The sequence below is a fragment of the Myodes glareolus genome, chromosome 1 (assembly GCF_982192425.1).
Source record: "Myodes glareolus chromosome 1, mMyoGla1.1, whole genome shotgun sequence".
NCBI classification, from domain to species: Eukaryota; Metazoa; Chordata; class Mammalia; order Rodentia; family Cricetidae; genus Myodes; species Myodes glareolus.
In genome coordinates, this window is record NC_142026.1 from 7455752 (window position 1) to 7469689 (window position 13938).

The following is a 13938-nucleotide window of genomic DNA, read 5'->3' on the forward strand; positions in this document are numbered from 1 at the left end:
TGTTTAAAAATACAACAAATTTGACATGAATGCAGGAGCATCTGGGGAAGCGGGAAACTAGTACTTCTGACACTAAAACTGCATCTTAAGGTTTACCTGGCAGTCACTATGATTCTCAAGGAAAAAATGCGCACCTTTTCGTGGAATTACTTGAGCTCAGAAAATAAATTTGCTGCTAGAGAAAGAAAAGGCACTGCAGGAGGATTTAAACATTTCTACCACTGCGGCCGGTACTGGAACAGACTATAGCTGTTGCAGCTGGGGACTAGACACAAGAGCAGCTCTGTACAGATGCCCGAATGGTTCAAAATGCTTGGAGGTTAATGCAGCCTCTAAAGGCCTGGTTAAGACACAGAAGGAGCTGAGCAGCGGAGAGGTGTCAGGGTAATGCAGATGACAACCAATGGTCTCGGCTTCCCTCTGCATTTCTGTTGACTCACTGGCTACCTTTTTAATTTTAAATGAAAAGTATTTGTGAGAGATGCTTTAAAAGGAAATAATTCATCTTGGACTCTGACTGGGACTCACTTAGCACAGCTGAGTTCATCACTAGTACAGCTAAAATAAGAGAGTTCCAAGCATATTAGAAAACACACAGAAAGTCCAGAAAAACTCAGTTTATGAGCAGTGTAAGTTGTTTGGGAATACACTCTTGGTCACTGGTGTGAATTTAGAAGGAACAAGGCAGTTACTGCTTTATATTATTTCCTTATTTATCTCCTGCCACTGGGTCCATTCTTTTAACAAGATGGCGTTACATAAATTCTCATGGCTTTTCCTAGGCTGGTGATGCCAGGCAAAGGAGTTCCTGGGGACTCCTCAGTTTAGACTTGGCCTCCTCTTGATGTCTCAGTGGCCTGAGTGAGACCTTCAGGCTTGGAGAAGGAAACTGGGGTGAGAAATTTTCTCTGCAGGGGAGCCGGCCTGGAGTGAACTTTGGTATTTCCCAGGTGTGAAGGGTCCCTTAGCTTGCATAGGCCTTTCTCCTAACAGCATACCTTAAATTTGCTTGTACCAAAGAGGGGAATGTCACCTCCTTTGTTGGATATTCACAGTACCTGTGATTCTGAAGCCCTGAGTTGGCCCAATACTCTGGTGGTTACCTCAGGCCCCTCCCCGAATCGGCAGTCTTCTTTGTCAGGGAAGTCTGTCTCTCTGCACCCTACATTTTGAAGATTTTTTGTCCAGTCACTGAGAGCTGATAAAAGCTGCTTCCGAGCTCAATCTTTTAATTTAAATTTCCTTTTTTCCCTACCACCAGTTATGTCCTTTCTAGAAAAGAAGATGTGAACTCCTTCCTTAAAGAAGGGTATTATCACCTTCATCATCTTCCCACACTCGAACTGCTGTTCACATCACATCTCCTCAAGTTCAGAGGCTTCCTATGTTTCCAAGGCTCGACATGAACCAGCTGTGGGTTCATTATTTAAGTTTGTCTATCATGTTCTTGGTTTTATTGTAAGATAATTTATACATTTCTGGTTTTTATATGAAAAAATTTAAAACATATTGCTGTCTTGTTTTCTCATCATAAGTCTATGCAATCCTTCAGCAACCACAGCAAATGCAAGACTAGTTTAGGGCGGCAGTCTCTCATTCCAAGAGATGGGCTTGTTCTTCCAAATTTCAGGGCAAGTGCTCTGGCCACGGAGAATCAGTAGCCTAAGGCTCGTAGGGGTGGTGCTGGGATGGGACTTCTGACCTCTGCTGTGGGTGGTCATCCCTGGCAGGTAACTGCGAGCTTCTTCCTGGCTCTCTGACTTGGTGTGCTTTGGTCCCAACAGCAGCACTCACACAGCATGAGCGTGTATAGAGTCCACTGAGTCTTTCACACTTTAGTAATGTCTACTTAAATAAAAACTTCCTAAAAATAGCTTAAAAACTAATTTTAAAGGTTTGCCATTTAAAACTTTAAAATCAATGAACCAGAATGTGAACAAGTCACAGTAAAGCACTGACTCACTCCCATGCTCACCCGTGAATTACTCAGGGTACTTACCGCGTGCTGCTCTAGTGGAACAGCGAGCAGGACAGAAAAGTCCTTGTCTTTTTAATGGATCTTATAAAATGGTGGATAGAATCATAGCTTGAGTTTCTATCTTAAGCTCCTTGGGTAAAGAGTGTCAAAATCAGTCAACATGCTTGAGGCATTACTGCTTGAAAAATGCTGACCCTTGGGGCTAGAATAAAAGTGCTCAGAGCACACTCAGAGGGACTAGTTTGGTCTTATGCTTGGTTCCTTCCCAGTCTGAGGAGTGGATGGGGGTAGGGAGGAGGGTATGTGGTAGGAATGGGAGGAGGGGAGGGAATGGGAACTTGGATGGGTATGTATAATAAAAAAAGATAGTTTGTTTCCTTTTTAAAAAAATTTAAAAAATAAAATAAAATAAACCCCAAAAGTTGTCATATCTTTTGTAAATTGTATATTGGTGACATCTGCCTGGTAGGCCCAGGGGGTGGAGTCACGTCAGGGATCATGCAGCAACTCAGTGGCAGAGTCAATGATGTCTACATTTCTTCATCCATTTCCCATTGATCTCAACATGAACTAGCCTTTCTCTACTAATTAAATGAATTCTAAAACTTTTAATTTATTTATTTTATTGAAATAGTTTTTTCACACAATATATTCTGACTTAATAATTTTTAAAGCAATTAAAATTTATCCTCTATAAGTACTCATCAAATATTTATAGATTTAATTTATTATTGGAGTCAGAGATGATGTGCTAAAGGGAAGTTATAAGACTGCATTTTTGGCAAGACTCCATTTTATATATTCAATATAAATATGTAAATAATATGTGCGTAGAAGAACAGTAAGTTATGGAGAATTGCTCTATATTTTGTGTACTTTTCAAATCTTCTAGAGTGAGTATCATTTTATAGTTAGAAATAAAAATACTATTATTTTATATAGTATTAATATTGATTTTAAACAATGATGGTCCATTTCCTCTCTAAACAATAGACAGTGAGATTGTCTGGCATGTGTACAGACAAGGCAATGTTACCTAGATACCTAACTAGAAACTCATTAAGGAACGTGTCTTGACAGCAATTTATTGAAATGACCAAGTGCAATGGTGGTTATAAACGTCTGTATTTATTAAGAGGCTAATGACGTACAGGGTGGGGTCGGTTCCAAGCATTTTATAAACATCTTGTCTGTGTTAGCAGACATTCTGAAGTGTTTTGACACGTGAATATCCAGCTAATCTGCAATGTTATGTATTGTTATTCTTTGAATACAGTTTATATTTATTTTAATTTTATGTATATTGATATTACGTCTGTATATATTTCTGTGCGGGGTGTCAGTTCTTTGAGTTACAGACAGTTGATAGCTGCATGTGAGTGCTGGGAATTGAACCCGGGTCCTCTGAAAGAACAGCCAGTGCCCTTAACCTCTGAGTCATCTCTCCAGCCCAAGCTTTTTTTTTTTTCTTTCCTCAAGACAGGGTTTCTCTGTAGCTTTGGAGCCTGCCCTGGAACTGGTTCTTACAGACCAGTCTGGCCTCGAACTCACAGAGATCTGCCTGCTTCTGCCTCCTGAGTGCTGGGATTAAGGGTGTGCGCCACCACCGCCTGGCTTTTTTTTTTTTTTTTATTAGCGAAAGAAAATAAGACTCCCCTACCCTGCTACCAAACACCAAACCATCCAGCACTGTGCTGAAAAGTTTATTATCTTTTCTTCAAATCAAGGACACCTTCACTAACATAGCAAGCACATCAATACATGGGAGGGAGAGCCATCGGAAGAGCACAATCACATCTTGGTACTTGGTACCTCATTACCTTGTCCCTGCCATTCACACATTTTCTGGACTCTGTTCTCTCCCCAGATAACTACAGGGTCTCTGTAGACCCTTCCACCCTAAATTCTAAATTCTAAATTCTAAATGCACAGTTCTAAACCATGGCGAGAGTCTATGAGAGAGACACCAGCCAAGGCCTGGCGCTGCAATCCCAGAGTCAGAAAGCAGTCAACAGACAGAAGCCGGTGGTTTCCCAGAATGGCTCCTAGGAGGAGGAGCCCAGGTTCCCTTTGGCTCTAAGATACTACACCTTATTACAGCACCCCCTGAGTGGGCTGTTTCCCAAGAAAAGCCACAAAAGGAAATATCATTAAAAAAGACTACAGACATTGGGGGTGAGTTCTTCCCTCCCCAAGCCCAGTCCTACTAAGGCTGTTGCCTCTGTTGAACAGGATGTAACAGGACTGCCAAGCAGAGTCCGCAAACCTGGTAATTAGGTGCGCTGACAGTGTTTGCTTTGGAACCATTTACCAACAGAGGAATGTGTCAGGCTGATTAGTGAGAAAGGGGTATGTAATGTGTGTGTATTTAAGTCCACATGAGGCCACAATCCAGGAATTCGGTCTGTTTGAGCAAGGGCTCGCAGAATAAAGAGGAAGCTGAGCTGGGACGCTGGCTTCTGGGTAGCACGTCTTTCTCCTTTCCAGCTTCAGTCCACCTGCACCACTCACACTAAGAAAGATGGCAGACCACACATTCAACATGAAATTCTCTTCAAAAAACATCAAACTAAAACAATGGAGAACTTTGTAGGGTTTCTGGTAACTTATCTGACCTTACTCTCTGTGTATGCTCTCCATCGGCCCTGCTAGTGGGGAAGTAAAACGCAGACAAAACAGAAAAGAAACACAGCCTCCTTCCACCCCCGAGACAGGGTCTCACTGTGTATCCATGGCTGGCCTCAAACTCATATGGATCCATTTGCCTTTGCTGGGATTAAAGGCATATGCCTGACCTGAGATCTTAATGTCACGACTCACGCTGACTAAGAAAAATCATCTACCCAGCCTCTTTGACTGGAGGAAGGGATCCAGGGCTTTAGTTCTTTTGAAAACAAACCCTTTGCGCAGGCTTGACTAGTTAGGTATGTTCATGAGGTGTGAAGGGCAGCAGGTGCCAGCGTAAGGAGTAGCGTCGATGCCCCAACAAGCTCGGGGCCTCAAGGGCAGGCAGGGTGGAATGGATGCCAGCAAAATACAAGATGTCAAAAGCATTTTCAATAGGTCAAGGGACTGCACGAGCATGTGATCCAACCAGATTTTCTGAATGTGGCCGGATTCTCTGAATGTGGCTGGCCCGGAGCCTTTCTGAAAAGCCACTGACAATGACACTGGGACTTGTTTCCTCTGCATATACTGGATTTTTGGGATCCAGTCTGTTTGGATACTCACCTTCCTGGACCTGGAGGGAGGGGGGAGGAACTTGAACTTCCCACAGGGCTGGAAGCCCTGACTGATCTTAGGGATGGAGAGGGCGGAGGAGGGGGAGGGGGGGAGTGGACGGGTGTTGGGAGATGGGGCGGAAATGGAAACTTTCATAATTTAATAAACTTTGAAAAAAAAAGTTAAAAAAAAAGAATACTAGGAAAACTTATGTTCTTTGGCACAAACTGAATGATTCTGGAGTTCGGCCATATAGGTAAAAGCAATAGGCTTCATTTTCTAATATCCTTGGGAGGGATTCTTTTCAAAAACAATTTTCCCTTTCCATTTCCCTTTCTTATGTGAACTAACCTGACACAATAGTTCTCAACAGGGAAACAAGGAGTTCTGTTTGGTGCCTCACTTGTTACGGCCATTTCTATGAGGCCAATGTTTATTCTCAAGATGATGTGGGGAAAGTTCTTCTACAGTGTGAGAATGGGATGTGGTGGGAGAGTGTGTCGGTATAACTGGTGAGAATTCAGTGTGACAAGTCCAAGATCCTGTGAGCCATCCTTACTTCTTAGGAGAATCAACTACTTGTATACAAAGAGAAATTGCAAGCAATATTCAATCTGCATAGTTTCTTTTCTTTTTTCTTTATCTTTCCTCCCTCCCTCCTCCCCTCCCTCTCTTCCTTCCTTTTTTTCTCTCCCCCCCCCCCCCCGCAAGACACGGTTTCTCTGTGTAACAGCTCTGACTGTCCTAGAACTCTTTGTAGACCAGGCTGGCCTTTAACTCACAGAGATCCGCCTGCCTCTGCCTCCTGAGTGCTGGGATTAAAGGCGTGTACCATCACTGCCTTGCCTGTACTGTTTCTTTTTACTGTTGTTACTGTTTGCTTTTGTTTTTATGAGACAGGGTCTCACCAGGAAGCTCTGGCTGGCCTGAAACTCACTATGTAGACCAGGGTGGCTTTGAACTTGGAGATCATCTACCTCTGCCTTCTAGTGCTGAGATTAAAGATGTGTGCCACTAGATCCAGCTTGGTCTGTACTTTTAAACCCTCACATCCAAAACCTAAAACAACAAACCCTTTTAGAAAACCTCTGCTTGAGCTGCAGGTGCCTTGGGAACACATAGGAAGAACATCATTTGATGCCTTTCTGAGTGCAGGCTAGACAGACCAATCTTCCTGCCAAAGAAATCTCTTAAACAGCAGGTTAGTGGCTCCAACCTTGTGTACAAAGCTGGGTGTGCACCACACTTTTGTAATGCCACTGTACAATTGGGAGCCTTGAAAGTCCTTTAACTAGTCACTTCATCTAAAAAGGATTGTCAGGTTGGGTGGTGGTGGCGCATGCCTACAAGAGCTAGTTCCAGGACAGGCACCAAAAACTACAGCAAAACCCTGTCCCCAAAATCCAAATAAATAAATAAATAAATAAATAAATAAAAATAAATAAATAAATATAAAGGATTGCCAGCATTCACGAGCTAACAAAACAACAAGTACCTAGGGAATGAATACACCGTGAGGACACAACAGCGCCATGTTGTGTGCAGTCTTCTCACCCATGCCTGGGTGCTGCTCTCAGGGTATAGTGGTAAGAAAGCCTGGGGGGGGTGTATGTTTTCTGTGTTTGAATACCAGTGGGGACAACACTCCTGTCATCTGAAAAAATAAAAATTAGCCAAGCCAAATGGACCAGGGCAGAAATAATGACACTGACTTGGGGTGGCTGGCTGAGCTCTCAGGTCTCTTCCAAGAAGCACAGAGTGTTTTAAAATTAAGTGTTTAGGAATGGCATCTTCACAGAAATATTGAGAATGTCCCATGAGCAGCATTAGGACAGGGTCCTTAATATTAAGAGACGATTACTGAAGTGTGGAGATGACTGAGAGAAAGCTGCAGAGGAGATAACTGAAAGATTTAAAAGAAAAATCCAAGTCCTGGGTTGTCACTCTGTGGACTTCCATAACTTCTCTGCTTGCATACTCAATTGTTTCTCCTTAAGTCTTCACTCAGTATGGCCCTAATCTTCAGACTTGTAATGCTTAAAAGTCAGAGCTCTTATTTCTTATTTTCTCAGGAGTATGTTGTTTCTATTTCTCTAGGATGTGGGGATTTGCCACCATCTTAATGGAATGTTTGTTCCTCCTAACGCCATGCTTCCCTTGTATCCTTTCAGAGGGTAAATGCTGAACTAAGCTTAATTACAGAACAGTCATCCTATTGTATTTAAATCTTGCAGTCTGGACATTAAGGGATTCTTAGTTAAGAAGATGTAGGTGTTTCATTTGTGTCTGAGAAGCTTGGGGTACCACAACAATTTGGAGTTAAGGCAAGTCCGTTCAACTTCCACAGACAACCTCACTGCCCAGTGGTGCAGGGTCAACCCCTCTCTTATCCCCGTCACAATAGCCATTCTTCCACTTAACAACAGAAATGTGTATCTGCCCTGATCCAATCTGACCACAGCTTACTGCTCCAGGTGTCTAAACTCGCAGGGGAGCAAACACAGGGACAATTGAGAAGCACATCTTCAGGGAGGCAAAGATAGCTTTCCAGTTCCTTTCAGGGAAGACGACTGCTTCAGAAGAAGTTGTGTACGATGAAAAGGACGGACGTAGAGTCAGATAGCCAAGTGTTTCATGTTATCTGTTGGGACAAGTAGACTGCTACTCGTGAACGCAGGTGTTCTCATTAAAGCGGAGGTGGCCCAGGAGACGGCTTAGTACATAAAGACACTTGCCGCCAATGATGATTTGAGTTTGATCCTCAGAACCCACGTGATGGAAAGACAGAACATTCACAAGCTGCCCTATGACCTCCATGTGGAGGGCCCACACACATACATGCATGGACACAAAATAAATAAATGAAGTATAATTAAAATATTAAAAAGGAAAAGAAAGTTCAAGTTGACCGCTGTTTATTATACGGTCAAAATCAAAAAAGTGATGTGGCCGGATGGTGGTGGCACTCAGGAGGCAGAGGCAGGTGGATCTCTGTGAGTTCGAGTCTCACAAGAACTAGTCTACAATAACTAGTTCCAGGACAGGTTTCAAAACTACAGAGAGACCCTGTCTTGAAAACCAACCCCTCTCTACAATAAAAAAGAACGAAAGAAAGAAAGAAAGGAAGAAAGGAAGAAAGAGTGATGTCAACACAGTATATTCTACTCACCAAGATCAGTGTGTTAGAGTAGCACAAAGTTCCCTAGAAACCATGGAAAGGTTCTCCCCCCGCCCATGCACATCCTCATGTAGATGAGGTCCAGGGCCACTGAGCTCCGACCATGCTTTAGTAGAACTGTCCCATGGTTCTTCTGTCCCTAAAGCTGTCCACCACTGTGAGCAAGGTTCATATATTTCCACAGTAGCAGCTGCCCAATTATACACTGGTAATACACTCAAGAAATTGCTTCTTGAAAGAGAATTTTAATATTATGTGAGGTGGTGTGTATGTGCATTTGTGCACATGCTATGGTGCATGTGTGGAAGTCAAAGAACAACCTCAAGTGTTCCTCACACTTCATCTTGTTGAGATAGGGTCTTTTATTGGCTGTTTGCTGCAGAGGGATTCTGGGATTGACCTTTCTCCACATTCCATCTTGTTGTAGAGACTCTGAGGCTCTACCCTCGTGTGTATCACATTCAGTTTTCACATGGTTCTTGGCTTCAAACTCAGGTCCTCATACTTGCATGTCAGCATTTACTCACCGAGCATCTGGCCAACCCTGATTCCCTCATCCCATCCCTAGACAAGTGGCCTTGAACTCAGAGATACCTACCTGCCTCTGCCCCCCTACTTGCCTCTGCCTCCCCACCCCCACCTCAGACAGGTGGTCTTGAACTCAGAGAGACCTGCCTCTGCCTCCCCAGACCCCAGACAGGTAGCCTTGAACTCAGAAATACCTGTCTCTGCCTCCCAAGCACTGGGATTAAAGTCATATACTACCAGTGCCTAGTCTGAATTTTTATTTTTTTTTTAAATTAGACTATAATAATACTGATAAAATAAAATTTGGCTCTACAAGGCTATTAAGTACTGAGGATGACAACTCACTAAGCATCTCATTTCTAAGATTTTTACACATAAAATAAAACTTGTTTTGTTATGAAAAATCACAATAAATCCCTGTGTATCTATCACTGAGCTGCAACTGCTTCACGACACTCACTTCCATTCCTGTCTACCCCTTTACGCCATGTGTTATTATTTTGAGACAAATCTCATATAGCACATTCTTTCATTCATAAAAATTTCAGTATCATATTGACCTCATTATTCAAATTGTTTAATTTATTTCTGGCATGTACTTCTGACTCAATGTTTTCCTTGGTAAATATGACTGTTTCTTTTGTCTTTTCCTATAGACTTGTGTAAACTGCTTTCAGGGTTTAACTGGAGGTGGAGCACAAGAGGAAGTGCAATGGGTTCCTGAGAACAGGACCAACCTAGATTCCAGGAAAGACAGTCAAGGTCCCTTCTGAATCACACACACTGCAGGCTGGGACTAGCAAAGAGAGAGGATTCTAAAGAGCTACAGATTCGGTCCCACTGGATAAAGGCCTTTCACATGGGGTAAGGAGGCCATTTTGGTGAGAATTCAGAGCCTTGACAGTCATACTATCTCTGAATATATTCCTTCATATAATATCCTTGAAGGTATACATTTTAGGACTTACACTAAATCTTCCAGAAGATTCTCTGTGCAATCCTTGTCAAGAGGACAAGTCTAGGGACTTGTGGCATTTAAAAGTGTGCAATGCCTCATGCTCAGATCCTGGCCTCTACGTTCACTCTCAGTGAAAGGAGAAGGGTTCCTTGGGCATGCGGCCATGGCTTGGATGAGGGTGAGAGCAGTGAAGCATGAGTCTGGATCATCTCGTGCAGTCAGAGAGGAAGAAAATGCTCAACAGCAAACAAACAAAACCCACAGTGGCTGAGCTATTGCAAAGCGACACTGGAGCCAATGCAGAGTTTGAATGCGAGCTACAAATGCTTGAACAGTAAACAACACAGTACAACCAAAGGAACAAACAGCTACTCATGAATTCACACTGATGAGAAGAGCACACAAGTGGAGGAATAAATAAACGGGAAAAAAGACAAATCTCCCAAGAAGGATTTCAAATAGTTTTGGGCATGTTCTGCTCCTAGGACAGTGAAACTACGGAGAATTCATGTGCTTCCTTTCAGAGAGGATGGTAGGAGAGGAAGAAGAGTAACTTCTCAGAAGAGAAACCTGGCACAGAGCCTGCATCATACCATGATGGTGGTATGCTTGTCACTGTGATGAAAATGGTACTTTATTTCCACAGTCTTCCCTACCCCCACCCACAATGTATAAAGCCGAGTCTAATTTTGTCATTGCTGGGTTCAGAAATTGGTTCTTGCTGTATGTTGCCCAGGCTATTTGGAATTAGTTATGTAGCTCAGGGCTACAATGCCTTGAACTTGTGGTAATCCCCTGCCTTGCCTCCCAAGTTTCTGAGATCACAGGTATGCCCAACCATGTCTGCCCTTAGTCTAATCTTAAAACAACAACAACAAAAATCCAAAACAGACATATATACCCAACAGTATCCTTCAAAACTGTCAAGATTATCAAAACAAGTAAAATCTTTGACACTGTCATAGCTCAGTCTAGGTAGATATGAAAATGGAATATAATGTACTATCTTAGGATAGAAAACAAATTCAGTAAAAACTAAGAAACTGTGAAAAAAACAAAACAACCAACAGTTTCTAGCTAACAATGAATCACTGACTTACTAACTCCAACAGATACAGCACTTATGTTAGCGGGGAAGCTGGAGAGGGATGGGGTGAATGCAGTGTGTGGAAACTATTCACTTCTTTGCAAGTTTTCTATTCTAATAAAATTTGTTTAAAATATGCCACTTTGATCTTGGAATCACCACTCACATGGACAAAGCTTCTAACACTCCAGACGCCTTTGGAAGGTCCAGAGTCACAGATTCTTCTTTACCTGTGACTGTTCCCCAGTCCAGAGTCAACAACCAGTGATCTTTTTACTGTCTCTACAACTTTTCATTTTCTAGAATGTCATAGAATTTTGTGACCCGTTCACTTATTTCTTTTATCGGGAGCTAAAATGCCACTGTATGAACATATCAGTTTGTTTACCCATTCACCTCATGGTGGCTTACAGTTTTGGATAATTAAAGTTTCTATAAACATCCATGTGCATGCTTTCATATGAACAAATATATTCAACTTACGTTATTTCAAAGCTTTTTGTTTCATTTTCAGATGCTCTTGGATTCTTCTCACATCTTTCTGTTAATGATTTCAATTGTGTGGGGGGGGGTATAGTGCACATGTGTATGTGAGTACATGTATGTATATGCATGCATGCAGAGGCCAGTGAAGAACAATGGACACTTATTTTCCTCTGTCTTTGTCAATTTTATTGTTTTGAGACAGACCTCTCATTGAACCTGAGGCTTATCATTTCGGCTCGTAGGGCTAGACAGTTCTCAGGATTTGTCTATCTTGGCTCCCCTCCAACCCCATGCACTGGGGTTAAAGGTACGCATGGCCAGGCCCAGCTTTTATGTGGGTACTGGGGAATTCAAAGTCAGGTGGCGTACATAGAAAGGACTCTCACCCACTAGGCCATCCCCTCACCCCATCACCGATATCTAGCCCAATACACGAGCTGAGAATATACTTTGAATGATTTCTAGTAGGTAGAATTTGTTCAGGTGTGTTTTATGCCTCACAATGTTGTCTCTTGTGAATGCCCCACATGTGCTTGGGCAGAACATGCCTTCTTCTGTTGTCTGAGCAGGTATGGAGATGTCAGTTAGCTCCTGTGCCCAACGGTGCTGTCTGGTTTAAGTACACGCTTGCCCCAAGTCTCTTCCTGCTGGAGCTGTCCTCTGGAGGACCGGCATCTCTGTCACAGCACTTCTATTTGTTTCTACCATACGTGCTAAGGACGTGTGTGTAAAGTCAATTCCTTGTTTTGAAGGCTGGCTCCTTTGTTCTTGTGTGAAGTACTATTATTATCTTTTAAATATTCAAAGGTGAAATCATGTGGCCTTTGTTTGGGAGGCTTTAAAATTAATCATTTCCTATTTTATTGTAAGTCTATTTGAATCTTTAAGAATTTGAATCTATATTCTTCTTTCTGCTTGTTTGGGGTTGTTTATTTGTTTAGTTTCTTGACGTATACAATTAGACTATTGATTGAGATCTTTTTTCCCTTTTTTCAACTATAGATGTTAATAGCTCTAAGTTTCACTAAGCCAGATGTATCTAACCTTCTGACATTGAGATACAACATTGTCATCTGCAAAATCCATGTTCAAGAACCAGTCAAATTCAAAGAAAAAAAATCTCATAGTGTTTTAAGTAAAGCTCACGGTGTGGTGCTGGGCGGCGTTCATAGTTGTCCTTGGCTTCATGCAGCCTCAAGCAGTTCACAGGCCATGGACAACAAGCTGAACAAACCTGCTGGCCTAACATTACTTTAGCTTCATTCCACATGTCCATATTTTACTTTCATTCACTAAAAAATACTTCAAAAAATTTCCCTTGTGATTGCTCCTTTAACCCAGGAGTAATTTAGAAGTGTACTGCTTATTTTCTAACATTTCATGGGTCTCAGCCCTTTTCCTACTGTGAATTTTAATTCTCTGGGCTAGAGAACACACATGGTATTCTTTTAGTTTCCTAAAGCTTACTGAATGAATATGGCTTATTCATTTAGAAGCATCTTAATTTTTATTATTCATTTTTATCACAATGTCACTCATGTGCCATAAAGTTTGGCCTCCAAGGTCTCTGATTCATGAGTTTTAGCAATCACAAAATTATATGACCATCACTGCCATCTACTCCTACAATATTGCTATCATCAAAACCCCTGTGTTCATTAAAAGTCACTGCCTTTACCCCTCTCTGAAGCCCTAAGCAGCTACAAGTCTACTTTGGATCTGCTTATTTGGGGCATCCCATAAAAAGGGAATCATACGAAGTGTGGATTGTCTATGTTGTGGCATGCAATAATTTGACATAATTTTTAAAGGTAAAATCGTCGTTCACCAGAGCATACATCAAATTTTGTTTCTTCATCAGATGATAAGCATTTAGGTTGTTTCCTTTTTATAATATTAAAGGTACTTTTGCTGTGAACATTTGTGTATAAGTTCTTATCTTAAGAGTGTGTATCTAAAAAGGGATCTAATCTACAAACTATGAGCAAAGGGCCCATACTCGGGAAACTTGTGTAGGTGTAGATCCTTCTATGTATGAGCTGATCTGAGTTCTTGAATGTTTACAAATAGTCTCTGGGTTTAAGACGTAGCCAAAGGGCTGAGTCAACTGTCATCACGACAGCTCTGCCCCACGTGCTCAGCCTGGCTACAAGCCTCACCTCCTGTCCTGAGCCGCAATGTAGGAGAGCGCTGCAGGGAGGAAACGAGCCATAACATTTGTGGTCAAGAAGCCAGTGCACACACAGAGAGTATTTCTATTATGTTCTTGGATGAAAGGAAAAATGCTACATATTATTTTGTGAGTCTAGAGAAGTCACAGTAAAAATTGATCCAAGTTAGTGGGAAGTCATCCATCCACTAGGGATGTGCTGAAGCCCAAACATGACTTTGGTTAGAAAACTAAGCCTCATGAACTTCCACTTCTCTCTCTTCAGGCCCTAAAACTTTCATCTTTGCGGTGTCTATGGAAAATGTGCTCCTCGTCAAGGCCTTAAGTTGCA

The 13938-nt window shown here is 42.1% G+C and overlaps 1 protein-coding gene across 3 annotated transcripts in view; it reads right to left on the reverse strand.

The window, feature by feature from the left end:
- The window catches only part of Plekhm3 (pleckstrin homology domain containing M3), a 163717-nt gene that overhangs the window by 14589 nt on the left and 135190 nt on the right, over window positions 1-13938 (reverse strand). The gene's annotated exons all lie outside the window — the stretch shown is intronic.